We start from the raw sequence: 24,044 nt of genomic DNA on the forward strand, positions 1-24,044 counted from the left end.
CATGGACATGGCCAACAACCACATGAGAAAATGCTCTGCATCACTTGCCATCAGGGAAATACGAATCAAAACCACAATGAGATACCACCTCACACCAGTGAGAATGGGGAAAATTAACAAGGCAGGAAACCACAAATGTTGGAGAGGATGTGGAGAAAGGGTAACCCGCTTGCACGGTTGGTGGGAATGTGAACTGGTGCAGTCACTCTGGAAAACTGAATGGAGGTTCCTCAAAAAGTTAAAAATAGAACTGCCCTACGACCCAGCAATTGCACTGCTGGGGATTTACACCAAAGAAACAGACCCAGTGAAAGATAGAGACACCTGCACCCCAATGTTTATAGCAGCAATCTCCACAATAGCTCAACTGAGAAAGGAGCCTTGGTGTCCATCGAAAGGTGAATGGATGAAGAAGATGTGGTATATGTATTCAATGGACTATTACTCAGCTGTTAGAAATGATAAATACCCACCATTTGCTTCAACATGGTTAGAATTGGAGGGTATTATGCTGATTGAGGTAAGTCATTCACAGTAGGACAAACATTATATGGTCTCATTCATTTGGGGCATGTAAAATATAGTGAATGGGATTAAAGGGGAAAGGAAAGAAAATGGCAAATATCAGAGACGGTGACAGAACATGAGAGACTCCTGACTCTGGGAAATGAATAAGAGGTAGTGGAAGGGGGGCTGGGCGGGGTTTGGGGTGATTAGGTGACAGGCACTGAGGTGATGGGCACTTGACGGGTTGAGCACTGAATGTTATGCTATACGTTGGAAAATCGAACTCCAATAAAAAATATATACAAAAAAAGAAAAGAAAAGAAAACAAATTATGATGTATAATTTCAGATACTTAAAAAATTCAATGAATGCTGACAAAACTTTTGTCAAGAAAAATTAGCATATTTTTTCCAGGGGAATGGTGAGGTTCAGGGAAGTTAAATGAGTTTTCCTCTGTCTCAGTTTTTATTACAGAGCCTGTCGTCTGCTTTCCTTTGCACATCATATTACCAGTAACACACACACATGCACACAGACACAAACACACCTGAAAGCTCAGAAAACTATAGCTACCACATTACAGAAAACAAATTATAGGAAAACTCCAGTCTCGAAAATTCTTGAGTTACATATACGTGTATAGAACTAAGTAGGGAGGAACAGGTTTTTCTGCTTTGATCTCTACCCATAACAAAATCTCCAAGGTAACTACAATTCATAGCTCTTTATGGATTGGTGGAAACACTTTATTATACACAAGGATGAATAAGTCATAAGGGCAAATTTAAGGGTTGAAGGCAGAAGTTAGAATGAAGGCTTGAGATTCTTCATTAGAAAAATGTAATATATGCTTTCAACATTTTGAAAAGTCACCTAATAAAGAGGAAAAGCATGCATATGTGATTTCTGTAATAAACTAATTTCTTTCCTGAGCAATCTTTCTTCTCAAAAGCTATTAGAACTGAAAATACAACTTTTTTCTTATATTTTGCTTCGATCATTATGGACTGTAACAAAGTAGAGAAAACAGGAATCATTTCTGTAGATAGCTAGTTAAATTATTTGCAGTTTGCAGGCTAATAATGAGTTTTATTTTGTCTCCTTGGAAACTCCAGTCAAATCTTGATTATCCTGAGCATGAGAGGATTTTTTTAGGCTTTTCTAAGTGCTCATAGTGTTTTCCTCTTGCTGCTCTGCTGGGTCCCAGCCAGTCTCTCCCAATGAGAAAAACAAGTGGGGGGGTTCAGATGCTGCTTCCTCTGGGCCATATATGTGTGCATGTGAGAGAAAGACAGAAACTGACACAGGGACACAGGAAGAGAAAGATGTCACACACAGTGTCCTGGTGTCTGTTCTTAAATATATAGATGATACTTTTATTTATCTTTTTTATCTATCATGTCCTGTATATAAGCAAAATTGACCACAATTCTATTTCTTTCATGATTTGAATCTCAAGAGTCACTTGGCAAATATTTGGGAAATATTTTCATGAAATTCTAGATTTTTGTGAACAAGTTTTTTTTAAGATTTTATTTATGTATTCATGAGAGACAGAGAGAGAGAGAGAGAGAGAGAGGCAGAGGCACAGGCAGAGGCAGAAGCAGGCTCCATGCAGGGAGCCCGACGTGGGACTCGATCCTGGGTCTCCAGGATCCCACCCTGGGCTGAAGGCAGCACTAAACCACTGAGCCACCGGGGCTACCCGTGAACAAGTTTAATTCCCATAGAAAGCAGGTGCTAAATTTGCTTCTAACTCTGTGTTTCTGAAATTCATTACCTTGAGTAAGATGACTGATCTTTTCTTATAAACTGCAGTTGTTAATAGGAAGAAAATAATACTGTGTGTCTATTCTTGTGTACAGCTTAGTTTGTCTTCTGATTTTCTGAGACCACAAAAATGACTTGTTTTGAGGACTTCCAGTTCTGGACAAGGCAAAATATACTTATACCCTTACTTATTTTTTTTTAAATCTCTCCTACTGAGCACAGCTAGAAATCCTAAAAACCATACATGACTCTGAAAGGTAGGGAGAAGATGTCAGATCAGCTTGGGATCCCAGGAGTTAAGAACCAATAGAGTGGTAAATTCTCTGAATTTCCTTTTCTGTCCCAAAATCCCAAACGTGGTTTGGAAAAGCCTCTGACCTGGAAATACCAATAAGCACAGACAAAAAATATCCCCAAGAAATTCTGCTTCTGTTTGCCAAAAGATGAGGGAAGGAGAAGCCAAATAAGACAGAAATCTTTTTGATAACACATATCCCACTCAATCAGAGCATCAGGGAAAAATTAACCACTTGTCCCTAATCTTATTAACAAATGTCTGTTAACAACAAAGTGCTCCAACCCCTCCAAAGTGCCAGCAGAAGCTAAGTGGATGTCCACTCCACCCAGTAGGAGGAGGAGCTTCTGGTTTCCTCAACAGGATGATGTTGGTAGGGGCTGAATGGGCAGCCTGGGCTTTCTACAAAGCTCAGACATACAAAGTGTTCCTCTATCTCTCTGAGTGGGATATTGGAGGGAACCAAACATGCAGCCTGGACTTTCACCCTCACCCACTGATAACCAAGCACCCCTACCACCAGGGTGTCTGAAGATGAGTGTAGAGCCTGGACTTCCATCTCCAGCACCCTGCAGTAAGGACTTGGTTCCTCTCTTTCCCTGACAGCACTGGTTCAAAGAACAATTGATAGAAGATCCAGTGTTTCATAACATAATTAATAACAGGTTAAAAGTGAAAAATCACGCATAATACCAAGAACCAGGAAAATTTCAACTTGAATGGGATAAACAATCAACAGAAACCAACAACCAGATGACAAAGTGTCAGAATTATCTTAAAAGAATTTTGATGCAGCCATCATAAAAAATGCTTTCATGAGCAATTGAGAACATGGTTGATATAAGTGAAAATATTGAAAATCACAAAAAAATAGATGATAAAGTAGAAACAAATGGAAATTTTAGAACAACAACCAAAAAACCCCACAGTAAATAATATAAAATTCGCATTGGAGGGGCTTAGTAGAAGAATGGAGATAACAGAGTAAGGAATCAGTGGACTTGAAAATAGATAAACAGAAATTACTCAGTCTGAACAACAGAGAGAATGCACTGAAAAAAATAAACAAACAAGCAGGACATTAGAGACACTGGTACTATAACAAAAGATGTGACATTCATGACATTAGAGTCAAGAAAGGAGAAAAGAGAACAGAGTAAAAAGAGTACTTAAACAAATAATAAATCAAACTTCCTAGATTAGATAAAAGACATTAACCTACATATTAAGGAAGATGAAAAAACTCTAAATAGGGTAAATCCAAAGTAATTCATACCAAAGCACATTATGATCAAACTTCTGAAAATAAAGGACAAAGAAAAACATTGAAAGAAGCTAGAGAGAAACAAGCATTACATATGGAAAACAAGTATTTGAATGATAGTAGGTTTCTCACCAGAAATATAAATAAGGAAAAGGCATATATATTGAAAATATGTATTATGAAGCATTAATCAAAAGAAAGTATAAGATAAAAAAAAAGACTTCAGAGCCAAGAAAATTACTAGAGACAGACAAAGACATTACCTAATGTCTTGGTAATGAAATGGTCAGCCTACCAAGAAGAAAAAGCAATCTAAATGTGTAGGCTCACACAACTTAGATTCAAAGTACATGAAACAAAACTTATAAAACTGGAAAAAGTAAACACACATCCACTGCTATAATTGGAGACAACATCTCCTTTCAACACTGATAGAACAACTGGTCAAAAAATGAGTATGGACATAAAAGGACTAAACATGATCATCAATCAACAGATTTGAATTGGCAGAACTCTACCACCATCAACAAAATATATATTTTTAAAGCAGCTATCAAATATTCATCTGAATATATCACATCCTGAATCACAAAACAAATTTTAACAAATATAAAAGAGTTAAAGGCATATAGAGTTTGTTTTCTAACTACAATGAATTAAAACTAAAATGCATTAATAAAAAAAAATAAGAAAACATCCAAATATTTGGAAATTATGCAACACACTTCTAAAAACTCCATAGGTCAGAGAGTAAGTCACAAAAGAAGTCACATATACATTCATCTGAATGAAAATAAAAATAAAACACATTAAACTTTGTAAGACACAAATAGAGGCACCCGGGTGGCCCAGTCAGTTAGTGTCTGACTCTGTTTTGGCTCAGTCATGATCTCAGGACCCTGAGATTGAGCCCTATGTTAGACTCCCTGCCCAGGGTGAAATCTGCTTAAGACTCTTTCTCCCGACCCCTCTACCCCTCCCCTTCTAAAATAAATAAACAAATCTTTAAGAAAAAAAAAAAAACTTGTAAGATACAATTAAAGTACTGCTGAGAGGGAAATTCACAGAACAAAAATGTTTACATTACAAAGAGAAAAGTTCTCAAATCAATAATCAAAGCTCTCACCATAAGAACTTTGAAAAATGATAGGAAAACAATCCCAAATAAAGCAGAAGGGAAGAAAAAGATACCAGCAGAAATCAATGAAATTAAGATAAAATTAATGGAGGAAAAAAATAGTACTTTGACAAGATCAACGAAGTTCACAAAAGTTTAAAGAGAGACAAGGAAGTCACAAATTACCGCTATCAGCAATGAAACAGTGAATACCAGCTCTCTGCTCCTCCCCACCCGACAGACAGCCGCATCTTCTGGTGCAGGGCCAGCGCGTCCCCAAGACACGATAGTGAAGATCAGAGTGAACGGATTTGGCCGTATTTGGCTCCTGGTCACCAGGGCTGCTTTTAACTCTGGCAAAGTGGATATTGTCGCCATCAGTGACCCCTTCATTGATCTCAACCACATGGTGTGTATGTTCCAGTATGATTCTACCCATGGCCAATGCCACAGCACGGTCAAGGCTGAGAACGGGAAACTTGTCATCAACGGGAAGTCCATCTCCATCTTCCAGGAGCAAGATCCCGCCAACATCAAATGCGGTGATGCTGGTGCTGAGTATGTTGTGGAGTCCACTGGGGTCTTCACCACAATGGGGAAGGCTGGGGCTCACTTGAAGGGCAGGGCCAAGAGGGTCATCATCTCTGCTCCTTCTGCTGATGCCCCCATGTTTGTGATGGGCGTGAACCACGAGAAGTATGACAACTCCCTCAAGATTGTCAGCTATGCCTCCTGCACTACCAACTGCTTGACTACTATAGCCAAAGTCATCCATGACCACTTTGGCATTGTGGAGGGCCTCATGACTACCGTCCATGCCATCACTGCCACCCAGAAGACCGTGGACTGGCACCTCTGGGAAGCTGGCATGACGGCCGATGGGCTGCCCAGAACATCATCCATGCTTCCACTGGCACCACCAAGGCTGTGGGCAAGGTCATCCCTGGGCTGAATGGGAAGCTCACTGGCATGGTCTTCTGTGTCCCCAACCCCAACGTGTCAGTTGTGGATCTGACCTGCAGCCTGGAGAAAGCTGCCAAATATGACAACATCAAGAAGGTAGTGAAGCAGGCATCAGAGGGCCCCCTCAAGGGCACCCTGGGCTACACTGACGACCAGGTTGTCTCCTGTGACTTCAACAGTGACACCCACTCTTCCACCTTCGACGCTGAGGCTGGCATTGCTCTCAATGACCACTTCCTCAAGCTCATTTCCTGGTATGACAATGAATTTGGCTATAGCAACCGGGTGGTGGACCTCATGGTCCTCATGGCCTCCAAGGAGTAAGAGCCTCCTGGACCACCAGCCCCAGAAAGACAGAGGCCCTCAGCTTCTGGGGAGTCCCTGCCCCAACCTAATCCCCCAACATATGGAGAATCTCCTGACCTCCAATTTACATCCCAGACCCTGAGGAAGGGGAGAGGCTTGGGGAGCCCTACCTTGTCATGTATCATCAATAAAGTATACTGTACCCAGTCAAAAAAAAAAAAAAAGGAGGAGGAGGGGCAAGATGGTGGAAGAGTAGGGTCCCCAAGTCACCTGTCCCCACCAAATTACCTACATAACCTTCAAATCATCCTGAAAATCTATGAATTCAGCCTGAGATTTAAAGAGAGAACAGCTGGAATGCTACAGTGAGAAGAGTTCACGCTTCTATCAAGGTAGGAAAACGGGGGGAAAAAGAAATAAAAGAAATAAAGAAACAAAAGGCCTCCAAGGGGGAGGGCCCCCGTGAGGAGACGGCTAAGGCCTGGGCGAGTGTCCCCAGAACAGGAGAGCTCCATCCGGGAGAAGCAGGAGCTTCACCAATCTTCCCGGGCGGAAAGGCGCCAGCAGGGAGTTGGAGCAGAACCCCAGGAGGGCGGGGATGCCCTCAGGCTCCCGGGGACACTAACAGACACCTGCGCCCCGGGGAGAGTGGGTCCAGCTCCCTAAAGGGCTGCAGCGCGCAGGGCTGGACCCGGAGCAGCTCGGAGGGGCTCGGGGTGGCTCCGCGGAGGGGGCTGCGCTGCCAGAAGTGTGAATCCAACAGCGTAGGCCCGGGAGCACTGGGTGCTGGGGACACGGCCCAGGATCCGACCTCCCCCCGGGACAGGCAGAGGCAGGGAGGGCCCAGGACAGCAAGGACGCTCCTGCCCCGAACTGAGCAGATCAGCGGCCCCGCCCCGGAGCATCCAGGCCCTGCAGATGGAGAGCTCCGGAGTTACTGCGGGGGCTGACTCCAGGGCTCCAGAGCTGGCCGCTGCCCCTGGGATTGTTCCACCTGGGGCCTCACGGGGTAAACAACCCCCACTGAGCCCTGCACCAGGCAGGGGGCAGAGCAGCTCCCCCAAGAGATAACACCTGAAAATCAGCACAACAGGCTCCTCCCCCAGAAGACCAGCTGGACGGACAAGTTCCAGGGGAAGTGAAGGGACTTAAAGTATACAGAATCAGAAGATACTCCCCCACCCATGGTTTTCTGTTGTTGTTGTTTTTGTTTCTGTTATTGTTTTGTTTTGTTTTCTTTGCTTTTTGACTTCTGTTTGCTTCCCCACCCTTTTTTCCTTTCTTTTTTTTTCTCTTTTTCTTCTCTTATTTTTCATTTTTCTTCTTTTTTTCTTTTTTACTTTTCTCTCTTCTTTCCTTCTTTCTCTCCTCTCTTTTTCTCCTTTTCCCAAAACAACTTGTTTTTGGCCAGTCTGCACTGAGCAAAATGACTAGAAGGAAAACCTCACTTCAAAAGAAAGAATCAGAAACAGTCCTCTCTCCCACAGAGTTACAAAATCTGGATTACAATTCAATGTCAGAAAGCCAATTCAGAAGCACTATTATACAGCTACTGGTGGCTCTAGAAAAAAGCATAAAGGACTCAAGAGACTTCATGACTGCAGAATTTAGATCTAATCAGGCAGAAATTAAAAATCAATTGAATGAGATGCAATCAAAACTAGAAGTCCTAAAGATGAGGGTTAACGAGGTGGAAGAACGAGTGAGTGACATAGAAGACAACTTGATAGCAAAGAGGGAAACTGAGGAAAAAAGAGACAAACAATGAAAAGACCATGAGGAAAGATTATGGGAAATAAACGACAGCCTGAGGGAAAAAAACCTACGTTTAATTGGTGTTCCCTAGGGCACCGAAAGGGCCAGAGGGGTAGAATATGTATTTGAACAAATCATAGCTAAAACCTTTCCTAATCTGGGAAGGGAAACAGACATTCAGATCCAGGAAATAGAGAGATCCCACCCTAAAATCAATAAAAACCGTTCAACACCTCGACATTTAATAGTAAAGCTTGCAAATTCCAAAGATAAAGAGAAGATCCTTAAAGCAGCAAGAGACAAGAAATCCCTGACTTTTATGGGGAGGAGTATTAGGGTAACAGCAGACCTCTCCACAGAGACCTGGCAGGCCAGAAAGGGCTGGCAGGATATATTCAGGGTCCTAAATGAGAAGAACCTGCAGCCAAGAATACTTTATCCAGCAAGGCTCTCATTCAGAATGGAAGGAGAGATAAAGAGCTTCCAAGACAGGCAGGAACTGAAAGAATATGTGACCTCCAAACCAGCTCTGCAAGAAATTTTAAGGGGGACTCTTAAAATTCCCCTTTAAGAAGAAGTCCAGTGGAACAATCCACAAAAACAGGGAATGAATAGATATCATGATGACACTAAACTCATATCTTTCAATAGTAACTCTGAACGTGAACAGGCTTAATGCCCCCATCAAAAGGCGCAGGGTTTCAGACTGGATAAAAAAGCAGGACCCGGGATCCCTGGGTGGCGCAGCGGTTTGGCGCCTGCCTTTGGCCCAGGGCGCGATCCTGGAGACCCGGGATCAAATCCCACGTCGGGCTTCCGGTGCATGGAGCCTGCTTCTCCCTCTGCCTGTGTCTCTGCCTCTCTCTCTCTCTCTCTGTGACTATCATAAGTGAATAAAAATTAAAAAAAAAAAGCAGGACCCATCTATTTGCTGTCTACAAGAGACTCATTTTATTTTTTTTTCTTTTATTTTTTTTTTATTTTATTTATTTTTTTTATTGGTGTTCAATTTACTAACATACAGAATAACACCCAGTGCCCGTCACCCATTCACTCCCACCCCCCGCCCTCCTCCCCTTCTACCACCCCTAGTTCGTTTCCCAGAGTTAGCAGTCTTTACGTTCTGAAGAGACTCATTTTAGACAGAAGGACACCTACAGCCTGAAAATAAAAGGTTGGAGAAACATTTACCATTCGAATGGTCCTCAAAAGAAAGCAGGGGTAGCCATCCTTATATCAGATAAACTAAAATTTACCCCGAAGACTGTAGTGAGAGATGAAGAGGGACAGTATATCACACTTAAAGGATCTATCCAACAAGAGGACTTAACAATCCTCAATATATACGCCCCGATTGTGGGAGCTGCCAAATATATCAATCAATTAATAACCAAAGTTAAGACATACTTAGATAATAATACACTTATACTTGGTGACTTCAATCTAGCGCTTGCTACACTAGATAGGTCTTCTAAACACAACATCTCCAAAGAAACGAGAGCTTTAAATGATACACTGGACCAGATGGATTTCACAGATATCTACAGAACTTTACATCCAAAATCAACTGAATACACATTCTTCTCAAGTGCACATGGAATGTTCTCCAGAATAGACCACATACTGGGTCACAAATCGGGTCTGAACCGATACCAAAAGATGGGGATCATCCTCTGCATATTCTCAGACCATAATGCCTTGAAATTAGAACTAAATCACAACAAGAAGTTTGGAAAGACATCAAACAGGTGGAGGTTAAGGACCACCCTGCTAAAAGATGAAAGGGTCAATGAGGAGGTTAAGGAAGAATTAAAAATATTCATGGAAACTAATGAGAATGAAGATACAACTGTTCAAAACCTTTGGGATGCAGCAAAAGCAGTCCTAGGAGGAAATACATCACAATACAAGCATCCATTAAAAACCTGGAAAGAGCTCAAATACAAAAGCTAACCTTACACCTAATGAGCTAGAGAAAAAACAGCAAATAAAACCTACACCAGAAGAAGAGAGTTAATAAAGATTCGAGCAGAACTCAACGAAATCGAGACCAGAAGAACTGTGGAACAGATCAACAGAACCAGGAGTTGGTTCTTTGAAAATATTAATAGGATATATAACCATTAGCCAGCCTTATTAAAAAGAAGAGAGAGAAGACTCAAATTAATAAAATCATGAATGAGAAAAGAGAGATCACTACCAACACCAAGGAAATACAAACGATTTTAAAAACATATTATAAACAGCTATATGCCAATAAATTAGGCAATCTAGAAGAAATGGACGCATTCCTGGAAAGCCACAAACTACCAAAACTGGAACAGGAAGAAATAGAAAACCTGAACAGACCAATAACCAGGAGGGAAATTGAAGCAGTCATCAAAAACCTCCAAGACACAAAACTCCAGGGCCACATGGCTTCCCAGGGGATTTCTATCAAACGTTTAAGGAAGAAACCATACCTATTCTACTAAAGTTGTTTGGAAAGATAGAAAGAGATGGAGTACTTCCAATTCGTTCTATGAGGCCAGCATCACCTTAATTCCAAAACCAGACAAAGACCCCACCAAAAAGGAGAATTACAGACCAATATCCCTGATGAACATGGATGCAAAAATTCTCAACAAGATACTGGCCAATAGGATCCAACAATACATTTAGAAAATTGTTCACCATGACCAAGTAGGATTTATCCCTGGGACACAAGGCTGGTTCAACACTTGTAAAACAATCAATGTGATTCATCATATCAGAAAGAGAAAAACCAAGAACCGTAAGATCCTCTCATTAGATGCAGAGAAAGCATTTGACAAAATACAGCATCCATTTCTGATCAAAACTCTTCAGAGTGTAGGGATAGAGGGAACATCCCTCAACTTCTTAAAAGCCATCTATCAAAAGCCCATAGCAAATATAATTCTCAATGGGAAAGCACTGGGAGCCTTTCCCCTAAGATCAGGAACAACACAGGGATGTCCACTCTCACCACTGTTATTCAACATAGTATTGGAAGTCCTAGCCTCAGCAATCAGACAACAAAAAGACATCAAAGGCATTCAAATTGGCAAAGAAGAAGTCAAACTCTCCCTCTTCGCCGATGACATACTCTACATAGAAAACCCTAAAGCCTCCACCCCAAGATTGCTAGAACTCATACAGCAATTTGGCAGTGTGGCAGGATACAAAATCAATGCCCAGAAATCAGTGGCATTTCTATACACTAACAATGAGACTGAAGAAAGACAAATTAAGGAGTCAATTCCATTTACAATTGCACCCAAAAGCATAAGATACCTAGGAATAAACCTAACCAAAGAGGTAAAGGATCTATACCCTAAGAACTATAGCACACTTCTGAAAGAAATTGAGGTAGACACGAAGAGATGGAAAAATATTCCATGCTCATGGATTGGAAGAATTAATATTGTGAAAATGTCAATGTTACCCAGGGCAATTTACACGTTTAATACAATCCCTATCAAAATACCATGGACTTTCTTCAGAGAGGTAGAACAAATTATTTTAAGATTTGTGTGGAATCAGAAAAGACCCCGAATAGCCAGGGGAATTTTAAAAAAGAAAACCATATCTGGGGGCATCACAATGCCAGATTTCAGGTTGTACTACAAAGCTGTGGTCATCAAGACAGTGTGGTACTGGCACAAAAACAGACACAGAGATCAATGGAACAGAATAGAGAACCCAGAAGTGGACCCTGAACTTTATGGTCAACTAATATTTAATAAAGGAGGAAAGACTATCCATTGGAAGAAAGACAGTCTCTTCAATAAATGCTGCTGGGAAAATGGACATCCACATGCAGAAGAATGAAAATAGACCACTCTCTTGCACCATACACAAAGATAAACTCAAAATGGATGAAAGATCTAAATGTGAGACAAGATTCCTTCAAAATCCTAGAGGAGAACACAGGCAACACCCTTTTTGAACTCAGCCACAGTAACTTCTTGCAAAATACATGCATGAAGGCAAAAGAAACAAAAGCAAAAATGAACTATTGGGATTTCATCAAGATAAGAAGCCTTTGCACAGCAAAGGATACAGTCAACTATAGGGCTAGTTTCCAAGATCTATAAAGAACTTATTAAACTCAACAGCAAAGAAACAAACAATCCAATCATGAAATGGGCAAAAGACATGAAGAGAAATCTCACAAAGGAAGACATAGACATGGCCACCAAGCACGTGAGAAAATGCTCTGCATCACTTGCCATCAGGGAAATACAAATCAAAACCACAATGAGATACCACCTCACACCAGTGAGAATGGAGAAAATTAACAAGGCAGGAAACCACGAATGTTGGAGAGGATGTGGAGAAAAGGGAACCTCCTTGCACTGTTGGTGGGAATGTGAACTGGTGCAGCCACTCTGGAAAACTGTGTGGAGGTTCCTCAAAGAGTTAAAAATAGACCTGCCCTACGACCCAGCAATTGCACTGTTGGGGATTTACCCCTAAGATACAGATGCAGTGAAACGCTGGGACCCCTGCACCCTGATGTTTATAGCAGCAATGTCCACAATAGCCAAACTGTGGAAGGAGCCTCGTTGTCCATCGAAAGATGAATGGATAAAGATGTGGTTTATGTATACAATGGAATATTACTCACCCATTAGAAATGACAAAAACCCACCATTTTCTTCGACGTGGATGGAACTGGAGGGTATTATGCTGAGTGAAATAAGTTAATCGGAGAAGGACAAACATTATATGGTCTCATTCATTTGGGGAATATAAATAATAGTGAAAGGGAATAGAAGGGATGGAGAAGAAATGGGTAGGAAATATCAGAAAGGGAGACAGAACTTGAAGACTCCTAACTCTGGGAAAGGAACTAGGGGTGGTGGAAGGGAAGGTGGGCGGGGGGTGGGGGTGAATGGGTGACTGACACTGAGGGGGGCACTTGACAGGATGAGCACTGGGTGTTATTCTGTATGCTGGCAAATTGAAACCAATAAAAATAAATTTATTATTAAAAAATGAATGTAGGAAAAAAATGTATGACCAGCAGAGGATGTAAAGTCTCATTAAAAATTTTATATTGGCTGGATCCCTGGGTGGTGCAGCGGTTTAGCGCCTGCCTTTGGCCCAGGGCGCGATCCCGGAGACCCGGGATCGAATCCCATGTCCGGCTCCTGGTGCATGCTGCCTGCTTCTCCCTCTGCCTATGTCTCTGCCTCTCTTCTCTCTCTCTGTTTGACTATCATAAATAAATTTTTTTAAAAATTATTTAAAAAGTGAAAATTTTTATATTGGCTACAATGAAAAAAAAGAAACAGTTAATATCATAATACATCCTTCAGATATTAAGGGGATAATAAGGGACTGCTGAAAACAACTCTATACACATAAATTCAACAACTTAGGTAAAATAGAACATTTCCTTAAAATGTACAAAAAGACAAAAATCAACTAATATTATATAGATCATGTAAATAAATTATACTTAATAAGTAAATTAAATTTATAGCTTAAAGTTTCTTAAGAAAAAAATCTCCAAGTCTAGATGATTTTAGTAGGAATTTCAACCAAATATTCAAAGATCAGGATCAATCCTCCTCAATCTCTTCTAGATAATGGAAGAGTATGGAATACTTCCTAAATCATGTATTATCCAATACCAAAAGCAGACAAAGAGTACAAAAAGAGGAAAAATATCAATATCTTTCATGATTATAAATGCAGTAAACCTCAACAAAATACTTAATTTAATACCAGATTAAATCCAGCAACATATAAATAGAATTATATGCCATGATCAGGAGAATTTTATCTCAGGAATGAAATATAAATTAAAAACATTATAATTTACAATGACTAGAAATGAAATACATGGGTATAAATCTAATAACTATACAGCACTTGAATACTAAAAATTACAAAATACTGATGAAAGAAATCATAGACCTAAGTAAATGGAGAGATAGAATGTATTCATAAATTAGAAGCTTTGATATTGTCAGATCCCAACCCTCCAAATTGCTCTGAAATTTAATAGAATTTCCATCAAAAACCTATCAATATAGAAAAAGATTTTTCTAAATTCCTGTGGAAAGGAAAATAAGGGGAAATTATTAAAGTATTTTTTAAAAATTAAAAATAGTGGTAAGACTCATTTTATCTAATGTTAGGACTTATTATCTATCGTACTCAAGAGAGTATGGCTCTGGTAGAAAAAAAATAGAAAATCGGTTCAAATGAACAGAATAGAGAAACCATGAATAAACCCAAAAATGCATGACCAACTGACTTTGTATAAAAGTGCAAAGTAATTCATTCAAGGAAGGATATTCTTTTTAAGATATGGTGCTAAAGCAATTGGATACCCATGGTAAAAATAAAAATGAACTTAAAGCAGTCTTATACTTTATACAAAAATTAATTAAAAATTGATCATAGGTTTAAAAGCAAAATGTGAAACTACAAAAACTATTAAAACACAAGAGGAAAATCTTCAAGACCTATAGCAAGATGAAAAGTTGACACAAAAAGTTTGATCCATAAAGAACAACAACAAAAAGTCAATAAATGGGACTTCATCAAAATTAAAAACTTTTGTTTCACAAAGCCCTGCTCAGAGAATGGAAACACAGTCTATAGATTTAGAGAAAATTTTTGCCAACTGTGTATCTGACAAAGGACCCCTATCTAGAATACATGAAGAACTCTCAAAACTCAACAGTACAATCCAATTAGAAAACAGACAAAAAACAGTAACATGGTATTTCACTAAAGAGGAGATTAGATGGCAAATAAACATATAGTAAAATGTTCAATATCATTAACCACTAGAGAAAGGCAAATTAAAGCCATGATAAGATATCAACACACCTATTAAAATAGCTAAAATGACAAGAATAAAGAAAATAATAACAGCACCAAATGCTGGAGAAGGTGTAGAGAAACTAGATATCTCATACATTACTGGTGGAATGTAAAATAATACAGCCACTCTGGGAAATAGTTTGGTAGCTTTTTTTAAAAAAAAAAGAATAAATAAATAAGCTAAACATATTACTATATTATCCAGAAATCAAACTTGTGGGCTTTTATTACAGAGAAAGAAAAATTTAGGCTCACCTAAAAATCAGTACAAGAATGTTCACAGCAGCTTTCTTTCTAGCAGTTGAAGTTTGCAAATCATTCAAATGTCCTTCAATGAATGAAAGTTTAAACAAACTGGTACATTCATACCATGAGATACTAGTCAGAAATACAAAGAAACAAACTATCCATACAAACAATGGATGAATCTCAAAGGAATTTTGATGAAGGGGGAAGGCAATCCCAAAAGTTACATTCTGTGAGATCTCCTTCATAAAATGTCCTTGGAAAACAGATTAGTGGTTTCCAGCAACTACAAATGGGGTTGGGGATGGGTATGGCTATCAAGCAAAGCAGATCTAAAGGCATCATTTTGGTAAGGGAGCAATCCTATATGTTTACTGTGGTGTTAATTACAGGCACCTACCTTGTAACAAAATTTCTTAGAACCATACAGACACACCCAATGAGTGCACGTAGAACTGGGTAAAATGTGAATAAAGTCTGTGGATTGTACCAGTGCCAATGTCCTGGTTTTGATACTGTCCGAAAGTTATGAATAGTGTTTCCTCTGGGGAAAATGGGATAAAGAGTTCCTTTCTGTACTATTTTTGTGATTTCCTCTTAATCTATAATAACCTTAAAATGAAAAGCTAAAAAATAAAAATAATTGTATTTCTTATTATTTCTTAACAATAGTAAGTTGTTACAATTACACAGAATTACGGAAATTAAAATGGAAGTCTTTTGGAATATTTAAAACTAGTTTTGTAAAGCAGAAAATAGGAGGAAAAGGTTAAATGCATTATACAAACGAATGACGGGCTATCAATAGATCATTATATGAGTTGTCCTGGAACAATGAAAGTCTGAATATTTTTCAACTGATCCCACTAATTATACTATCAATCTCCTCCAGTTAACACTGGGACTGATTCTTAGAAGCCGTCAAGGAATTTATGGTGACTAATTACAATCTCTGTCTTCATAATTATACAGTATGAACTAGTTTGTACTCAAATGTCCATACCCTGCAATACTACATGGTGATTAGGAAAAAATAAAAACAATGAACAATGTGGATAAGAACAAGAACGCTTCGAAATAACAGGTGATCGTTTGTCATACTTACCCATAATCATTCACAGATATCTTTTTCTGTAAACATTTCATTTACTCTGTTTCCTTCTCATAAAACTTTTTGCTGGACTTCACCAAGAAAAAAGGGCAGAAAGAAATTGCAGGGAACTTCTTTGATTTCTTGTTGGTCTGAACCTAGATCTGCATCCTCCTTAACCCTCATCAAAGGGGAAGCCTTCTTAACTGCTATAGTCAATGACCTCAGTCCTCAGTTTCAGAGGCTCACCTCATCCTGACTTTCCTGTTCGTGAGCACCTTATTAATTGCTGAGGTTTGATATTTTCTTATTTTTCATCTAAACAAACTACAAACTTCTCTCAAATACCCAGTCAACTACCATACTTTGTTTCTATTTTACCTGGGGGTTATGGGTGACGCATTGAATAGAAATATTGGTTCAACCCCAGCAAAATTAGGGATTCCAAGGGCATGGAATGACATCTACACAGGGATGTAAAAAATACATTTCTCACAATCTGGATTCAGACCCTGATTCTTCTTTATTTTTTCAGAAGAATTTTCTTATACTTTAATCCGTTGTATGGAGCAGGCATTTTCTACTCTGAGACGTTACCACCAGGATGGTCATGCAGGCCTGAATCATGCCACCCTTCTACCTTTAATCAATTATGCATAGCATTGTAGGACAAAAATTCTTCAAACAAAATTTTCATCATTCCCATATTCAAGCCTTTTGGTAATTAAGCCCAGTCTTATTTGTTTCTTAATATTTAAAAATTATAGTATGGTTCATTGAAAGATTTACCATGCATCAAGGTCTGTGCTGGGTACTTGGTGACATCTCATTTAATCTCATTGTGAAAGAATGAGCATATCAGCAGAGCACAGCCAGACCACATATGACAATAAAACTCTGCATCACAATATCTGCAGCTAAACAGTTCAGCAAGCTAAACTCAACTGCAGGGCAGCCCAGGTGGCTAAGTGGTTTAGCACCACCTTCAGCCCAGAACCTGATCCTGGAGACCTAGGATTGAGTCCCATGTCAGGTTCCCTGCATGGAGCCTGCTTTTCCCTCTGTGTCTCTGCCTCTCTCTCTCTCTCTCTCTCTCTCTCTCTCTCTCTCTCTCTTTTCTCTTTCTCTCTCTCTGTCTCTCATGAATGGATAAATAAAATATTTTTAAAAAATAAACTCAACTGCAGCAGCCATTGGCTGAGAATGGTCAGGACTTGGTGGATTACTGCCAGATTCCTTAAATTTTGCCCACACTTCTAACTCAGGACCAACCAGAGAAAGCCAAATATACTCCCCAAACCAATCACATAGGATACCCAAATTTAATTAGCCTGACTCCAGTTTCCACATGCCAACAAACCTCCAATCACGGCATGCCTTAAGCTATCACTTTTTCCACTATAAAGCTCTCCCAACTCACTGCCCTCTTTGGAGTCTCTGTCAAATCCAAGTCATGGTGGCTAATTTCCTTGCTATAGCAACCTCTGAAGGGCCTCTGCTTGATCACATTTGGGAGGTCTTATTTATGTCCACAAGCCCTACAATCCAGCAGGGTCATCTGCATCATTGGCAGATGTAAAAACCATGATCTGGGGTGGGCAGAAGCTGGCCGAAGGTCATTATCATCCAACTTGATGTCTCCACCACTCCAGTCTCAACTCCCTACTTTCTCTGACATCTCTGTTCTCATCATTTGCTCTCACTAAAAAATGATACCATGAGGGTCCTCTTCAGCCTTGCAATCACAGAAATCAGTGGCTAATTAAAACATTTGAAAGATGACCTGATTTAAATATTCAGGGATTTTCCATTTGTCATAAAGAAGTGATACTAAAACCTGATCACACACTGAGGACAATTAATCATTTACCTGGTAGCGTTTGTAAGAAATATATTTTCTCTTATGTCTCAACAGGCAGAAGAGTGAAGATCATTGGGAACTATCAGAAATTCAACCCAATCCTGGTGGGAACAGACTTGGCAGGTCTGTTTGGTGCAGATTGAGGCAAGTATCCCAGTCCAATGGAGGGATGGACTTTCCTGGACTTTGCTCATAGAACACGTCTTTCTCCATGCAGTCCATAAAGGTTCACTGACTCAATCGGACCAGTTACAAAGCTCTATGTCAAGAAAATGTTTAATATGAAAATCTCATTTTAAGATTTTAAAAATATTTATTATATACAAATCTAGTCCTACCACCCAGAGGGGGAAACAGTGCATAGCTTAGGTAGCTTTAGGAATAACAAGGAGACTTTGATTAATAACAATCAAATAGAAGTCAAAAGCTCAAGGTTACTTGCGGACAACCCAGGGACTCTTAAAATGCATAGACCACAAATCTACCTAACATCCATTACTCTAATATGCATGACTGAGTTCACCAATGCTTGCACTGAAGGTAGAATCCTTGTTTTCCTACTGCCATATCCCAGAGGTCACAGATAAACAGATTCACTGTGTTGGTGCAGCACACTGTGGCCCAAGTTCAGGAAACATTGAGTTTATTGCCGCACTTACTCTATCCTCTTGCCTTTGTTAGACATAACACTCGGCATTTCTACGGTTTCTGTCTTCACATCCACCACAAACATTTTAGTAATTCAAGAAATGTACAACACTTTGATAAAAGGATAGTGGCCTTTAGGACTAATTTGTTTTTTAATGAACACAGTACTTGTGATTAACTGCTGTGTTGTTTCAAGAAGGGTGCTATATAAGCTAAGCACTATGCATGTATAATATTTGTTTATAGAAGAAAGGACGAGAAGAAAGATAAAGGCAGAAGGAAGGATGGTAAATAAGTGAGGATGACGGGAGGAGTTAGACAATTCTTTGAGGGCCAGTGCCACATTCTTTCAATAGCTGACAAGCAGGACGAGTAAATGAACCATGTAATGCACATGAATTGTCACTTCAGATAATTACTCTCTCTTTGACATGGAGCTGAGGCTGTGTCCTCTTGCAGTGTTTATGTCTCTTTCTCCAAGCAGCCTTTCTCTGAATCTTTCATTGTGAAATTAATTTCTATGAAATGTTAATAGACATTCCATGAAAAAGGTGTCCACGGTCTAATAACTTAAGGTTACAATGCCCACCATATGCCAAAACTTCTATGGTTCATAAGGAATTTTAGTGTATCAAAGTCTCCAGAAAACCCTGAAATTACAAAGCAAACCAAAAGTTTTACTTTGCTAAATTCAGCATTTCTCAGATGTTTCCACAGGCAAACTTTTCTCATTGACCAACCACATTTAACTCATTGCATAGCCCTAGCATGTCTCAGAAGGTGTTCTAGACTTCATGCCAATATGTGATAGGTGGTACTTTTTGACATAGGACTGGAAGCAGAAAACAGACACCAAAATGGACCCTAATGATCCTTGTCATTAATTATTCACAGCCTTGTGTAGTCCCCTCCCACATTTTATCAAGACTAGTCTGTGTGACCAATATGGCAGAAGTACTGTATTATAAATGACTGTGGCTGTCATCTTGGATTTGGCCTTTCTTGGGTCTCATCCTCTGGGGCAAGCTGGCCACCATGTTGTAAAGATGCTCAGGCAGCATATGGAGATAGCCACTTGGTAAGAAATGAGGCCCCAGGCCAGCAGCCATGTGTGTGAACTTGGAAGATGGTCCTCTCTTGGGTGAACTTTCAGTGGACTTCTTGGCTGTAAACTTTGATGGACTTGGAGCCAGACTCACTAAGCTAAGGCCCTCATGAATTCCTGATCCTTAGAAATTGTGAGACACTAAATGTTTTCATAAGCTACTATGTTTGGGAGCAATTTGTTGTGCAGCAATAGGTAACTAATAAACTAGTTAATTAAGAAGGCCTGGGGAATATGATGTTTAGGTTTGTATCAGGAGGACATGCTTATTCATGCAACCAAGTATGAATTATGTTGATGCCATGATGCTCTAATATAACAGCAGTGAACGAAGCAGAAAATCCCTTTCTCTTCTTTGCATTCAAGTATCCATATACTTGGCAGATAACTCCAGTTGTCCTTCAGAGTCTCTCATGTCGGGATGCCTGGGTGGCTCAGTGATTTAACATTTGCCTTTGGCCCAGGGTGTGATCCTTAAGTCCCGGGATTGAGTCCCACATCGGGCTCCCTGCATGGAGCCTGCTTCTCCCTCTGCCTGTCTCTGTCTCTCTCTCTGTGCATCTCTCATGAATGAATAAATTTTAAAAAATCTTAAAAATATAAAAAAATAAAAAAGAATCTCTTATGTCTACAATGGCCCCACTGGTAGTTGGTTCCAGGCTGACCTCACTTCCCAATCTTCTGTGCAGCACAGTTTGAAGGGGCTACCATTTTCTCACCAATGGAATGGAAGCAGCTCATCCAGCTTCTGTGTCTTGGGCCATTAGCTCCCTTCTCTAAGCTGCCCTTTTTCCTGATACTAAGGAAATGCAGATGGTAGCCTCACTTTAATCATGCAGAATATCATAATACCCTTGCATATGATGAATCCAAATATGCAAGGAACTTGGGCCCTTGAGTAATTAATTACATGGAGTCATCTCACAGTCCTGATGGCTCAAGGCAAAGCATTACATGAAAGAGAAATAAAATAAGCTTCTATGTGTTTTAAGTTCTTTACTATTTGCTTTCTTTATTTCAGAAATATAGCCTAGAACCTATTGATGCAATTTATCAGCACAAAGTATAGGTATTAAACACATAATTGAACTAAGATATGTACAGTTACTCCAAAAAATGTCTTTCAAGAATCAAAAAGCACCAACAGATAATGTTATTTTGGATTTAGGGGACATACCTCTTTCTTTTTCTTTTTTTTTTTATCATTGCAGAACAAGAATCAAAGATCAGCAAAATAATGGCCCATGGGCTAAACTCTAGCACACCATCTATTTTTGTAAACTAAGTTGTATCAGAACACAGTCATGCCCCATTAGTTACATGTGGTTTGTGGCTGGCTGCTTTTGCACAACTGCAGAGGTGAGTAGTTGCAAGACTTGGCCTAAAATACTTACTATCTGGTGCTATACAAAAACAAACAAACAAAACAAAACAAAACAAAACAAAAAAACCTCTTTTAACCCTCGCTGCAGAGTATATGTTTCAGCAAAATATTAAAATTGCAATGTCTAAAAATTCACTTGCCCTAATTCTATTTTGGATAGTTGAACAGCCAGTTTCTTCTGTTACTTTCCTAAAGGAGAAAAAGAAAACATGCAGTCTTATGAAGCACCCTTTCTCCTGAAGGAGTCTGAAACACGCCTCACCACCTGTCACATTGGTGGCTGAGATCCTATACCACCATGGGTCCCAGCTGCTCTAATTGGTCTCCTCCCTTGTCTTCAGGAGCATGATTCAGCCCTGATTCAGCATCCAGATGTTCAGAGGGAAAAAAGGCTTTTGAAGGGCTTAAACTAGATATAATCATGGACATATCTCTTTACAGAGGTCTTTCATAATATACACCAGGGATCCTTATGTAAATTGAACCATATTCATTAAAGGTAGGTGGAAATTTCAAACCTAGTTAATGTGATCTAAAAAGGCAGACTTTACTAGCAAAGCTTACATGGGTTTTATTCCTCAAGATCTTCTTGGAGCCTGCATATGTCCTTTGCCCTATCTCTCTTTGCACTTGATCTTTTAGGATGCAGCAGGTGTCTGCATCACACCCTGTAAAGTACATCACCCAGAAGGGTCCCCTGGCCACCTACACATGCCTACTCTGATGTACAGTTACTAGCAGAGAATTACGGAGAGTGTCTTACTTTCTTGCCATGTTTGTGACTGGTGGTTGGTTGTATACCTACCAGTTACTTTCTAGGGAAAAAAAAAAGAAAATATGCAGAAAAAATCCTTATGAAGCACCCTTTCTCCCAAATGAAACTGAAACTTACCCCTCTCCAGTACTCAGGTATCATCATATTGTTTGGCTGAGATGTTGCCACCCCAACTTTTTCCCAACCCTCTTGGTTGTTGCCTCACCAAAGTTGAGGCCTGGGCTCCATTTACCTCTACCTCCAATACCTGGCACATGTCATAGCACAAGTCCTAATATATGACACTCAGCAAACATGTGAATAAAAATATTCAAGTGTCTTGAAAAATATATCATTAATACTAATATTAAGTATCATATTAACTATAACCATAAAGGCAAGGGAAATTATTTTGAAACATTTAAATTTGAATACTTCCATTACTACATCTTATAGTGAAAGATTCTTACTACCCAAGATTCATAGAAATTTAAAAATCCATCATCTGAAAGGAAGCTATAGTCAGGAAAAAATAATGAGTATTCCAGATAGCATCCAAAATAGAAGTGATTTATGCTGAGTGAAGTAAGTCAGTCAGAGAAGGACAAACATTATATGTTCTCATTCATTTGGGGAATATAAATAATAGTGAAAGGGAAAATAAGGGAAGGGAGAAGAAATGTGTGGGAAATATCAGAAAGGGAGACAGAACGTAAAGACTGCTAACTCTGGGAAACGAACTAGGGGTGGTAGAAGGGGAGGAGGGCGGGGGGTGGGAGTGAATGGGTGACGGGCACTGGGTGTTATTCTGTATGTTAGTAAATTGAACACCAATAAAAAAAAATAAAAAACAAAAAAGAAACAAAAAAAAAACAAAAATGGAATGGAAAAAAAATCAGTATAAAAAAATGAAATAAAGAGATAATTTTTAGAAAAATGAATACATTTTCTACTAATATTATGAATGATATGTGTTTGGGCTTAATATATATGATTAATGGGCTTAATGATATGTGTTTGGGCTTAATATATAGAAACCTCTCTTTTGCAAGAAGACAAGGCCATGAAGAGGATGTACTTGGATGCCTAGTATTTGAATTTTTCTTTGATCTTTAAAACACAAATGTTGGTGTGGACATGGAACTTGGCCATCCCAACTTTGTTTCACTCTACCTGTTGGCACCTGGCCATGCAGCCTTGCTCGTTCAACACAGAAATTATAACCAGGCAGATTAAGAGGGAAAATACCATGTATAGATGATGTACCTTGAATCCATTACCTAATACCAAAACATATAAGGGGAATAGACTAACTGAGCTATTCTTCTGGGATGTAAGTAGTCAGGAGCCATCCCGAGAAAAATTGATAGAGGAAATTCAGGGTCATGGTGGTGACTATTTTTATTTGTTCTTTTACTACTATTTTATGTGCTGTGAATACTGAGATAGAGCCTGAGCAGAGAGGAGAAACATTAAACTTAGGGAGTTAAGCTCTCTGACTCTCTTTCCCTGGTGAGTGAGGTCCTCCAGTCACTACGTTGAATGAGAGGATGGGGTGAAAAGCTCTTCCACACAGTCAGCACTGTCCTGTCTGAGCTACCTACTGAAATTGCTGGTTCTGACATCTGGACCCAGTTTTGTAGCCCTGTAGGGAAGACCTTTGAGTTGTGTTTGGCTTTTCTGCCAGAAATGTCTCTGTGTCTCTTCATCTGTCCCTCAGGCTCTCACATGAATCAGAAAATAAATGATAAAAGATCTTTCAATTACCTATCACATCTTCCAAACCTCCAGTGATGTTTTATGACATATCATCCTCAGGTCAATTTTGTGCTGAACTCTTCTTTCAGTCTTTAGCTATATTCACTACTTATCAACATCAGGACTGCACAGGGCCTGGGACATTAAAGGTGAACTATGAGTGACAAAACTCTTTGAGACCTTCAGAGAGTTTTAGCAAGATAGACATGCAAAAATTTATTTAAATATGATGCTTGTGGGAAGCCCCCAGTGGCTCAATGGTTTAGCGCCACCTTTAGCCCAGGGCATAATCCTGGAGACCCGGGATCGAGTCCCACGTCAGGCTCCCTGCATGGAGCCTGCTCCTCCCTCTGCCTGTGTCTCTGCCTCTCTCTC

General features: G+C 39.6%; 1 protein-coding gene and 1 pseudogene across 4 annotated transcripts in view; one reads left to right on the plus strand and one right to left on the minus strand.

The window, feature by feature from the left end:
* The window catches only part of LOC144291500 (glyceraldehyde-3-phosphate dehydrogenase pseudogene), a 34,065-nt pseudogene extending 27,801 nt beyond the window's left edge, over positions 1-6,264 (plus strand).
* Positions 1-24,044, minus strand: part of GABRG3 (gamma-aminobutyric acid type A receptor subunit gamma3) — a 686,820-nt gene that overhangs the window by 383,283 nt on the left and 279,493 nt on the right. Inside the window, exon 1 of one of the 4 annotated variants that reach the window (XM_077868336.1) lies at positions 15,079-15,198. The exons of the other annotated variants lie outside the window; for them this stretch is intronic. The gene's annotated coding sequence lies outside the window, so the exon portion shown is untranslated. Of the gene's footprint in view, positions 1-15,078; positions 15,199-24,044 lie in introns of those variants that run through there. 4 annotated transcript variants of the gene reach the window in all.

Source organism: Canis aureus, chromosome 2, assembly GCF_053574225.1.
Source record: "Canis aureus isolate CA01 chromosome 2, VMU_Caureus_v.1.0, whole genome shotgun sequence".
NCBI lineage: Eukaryota > Metazoa > Chordata > Mammalia > Carnivora > Canidae > Canis > Canis aureus.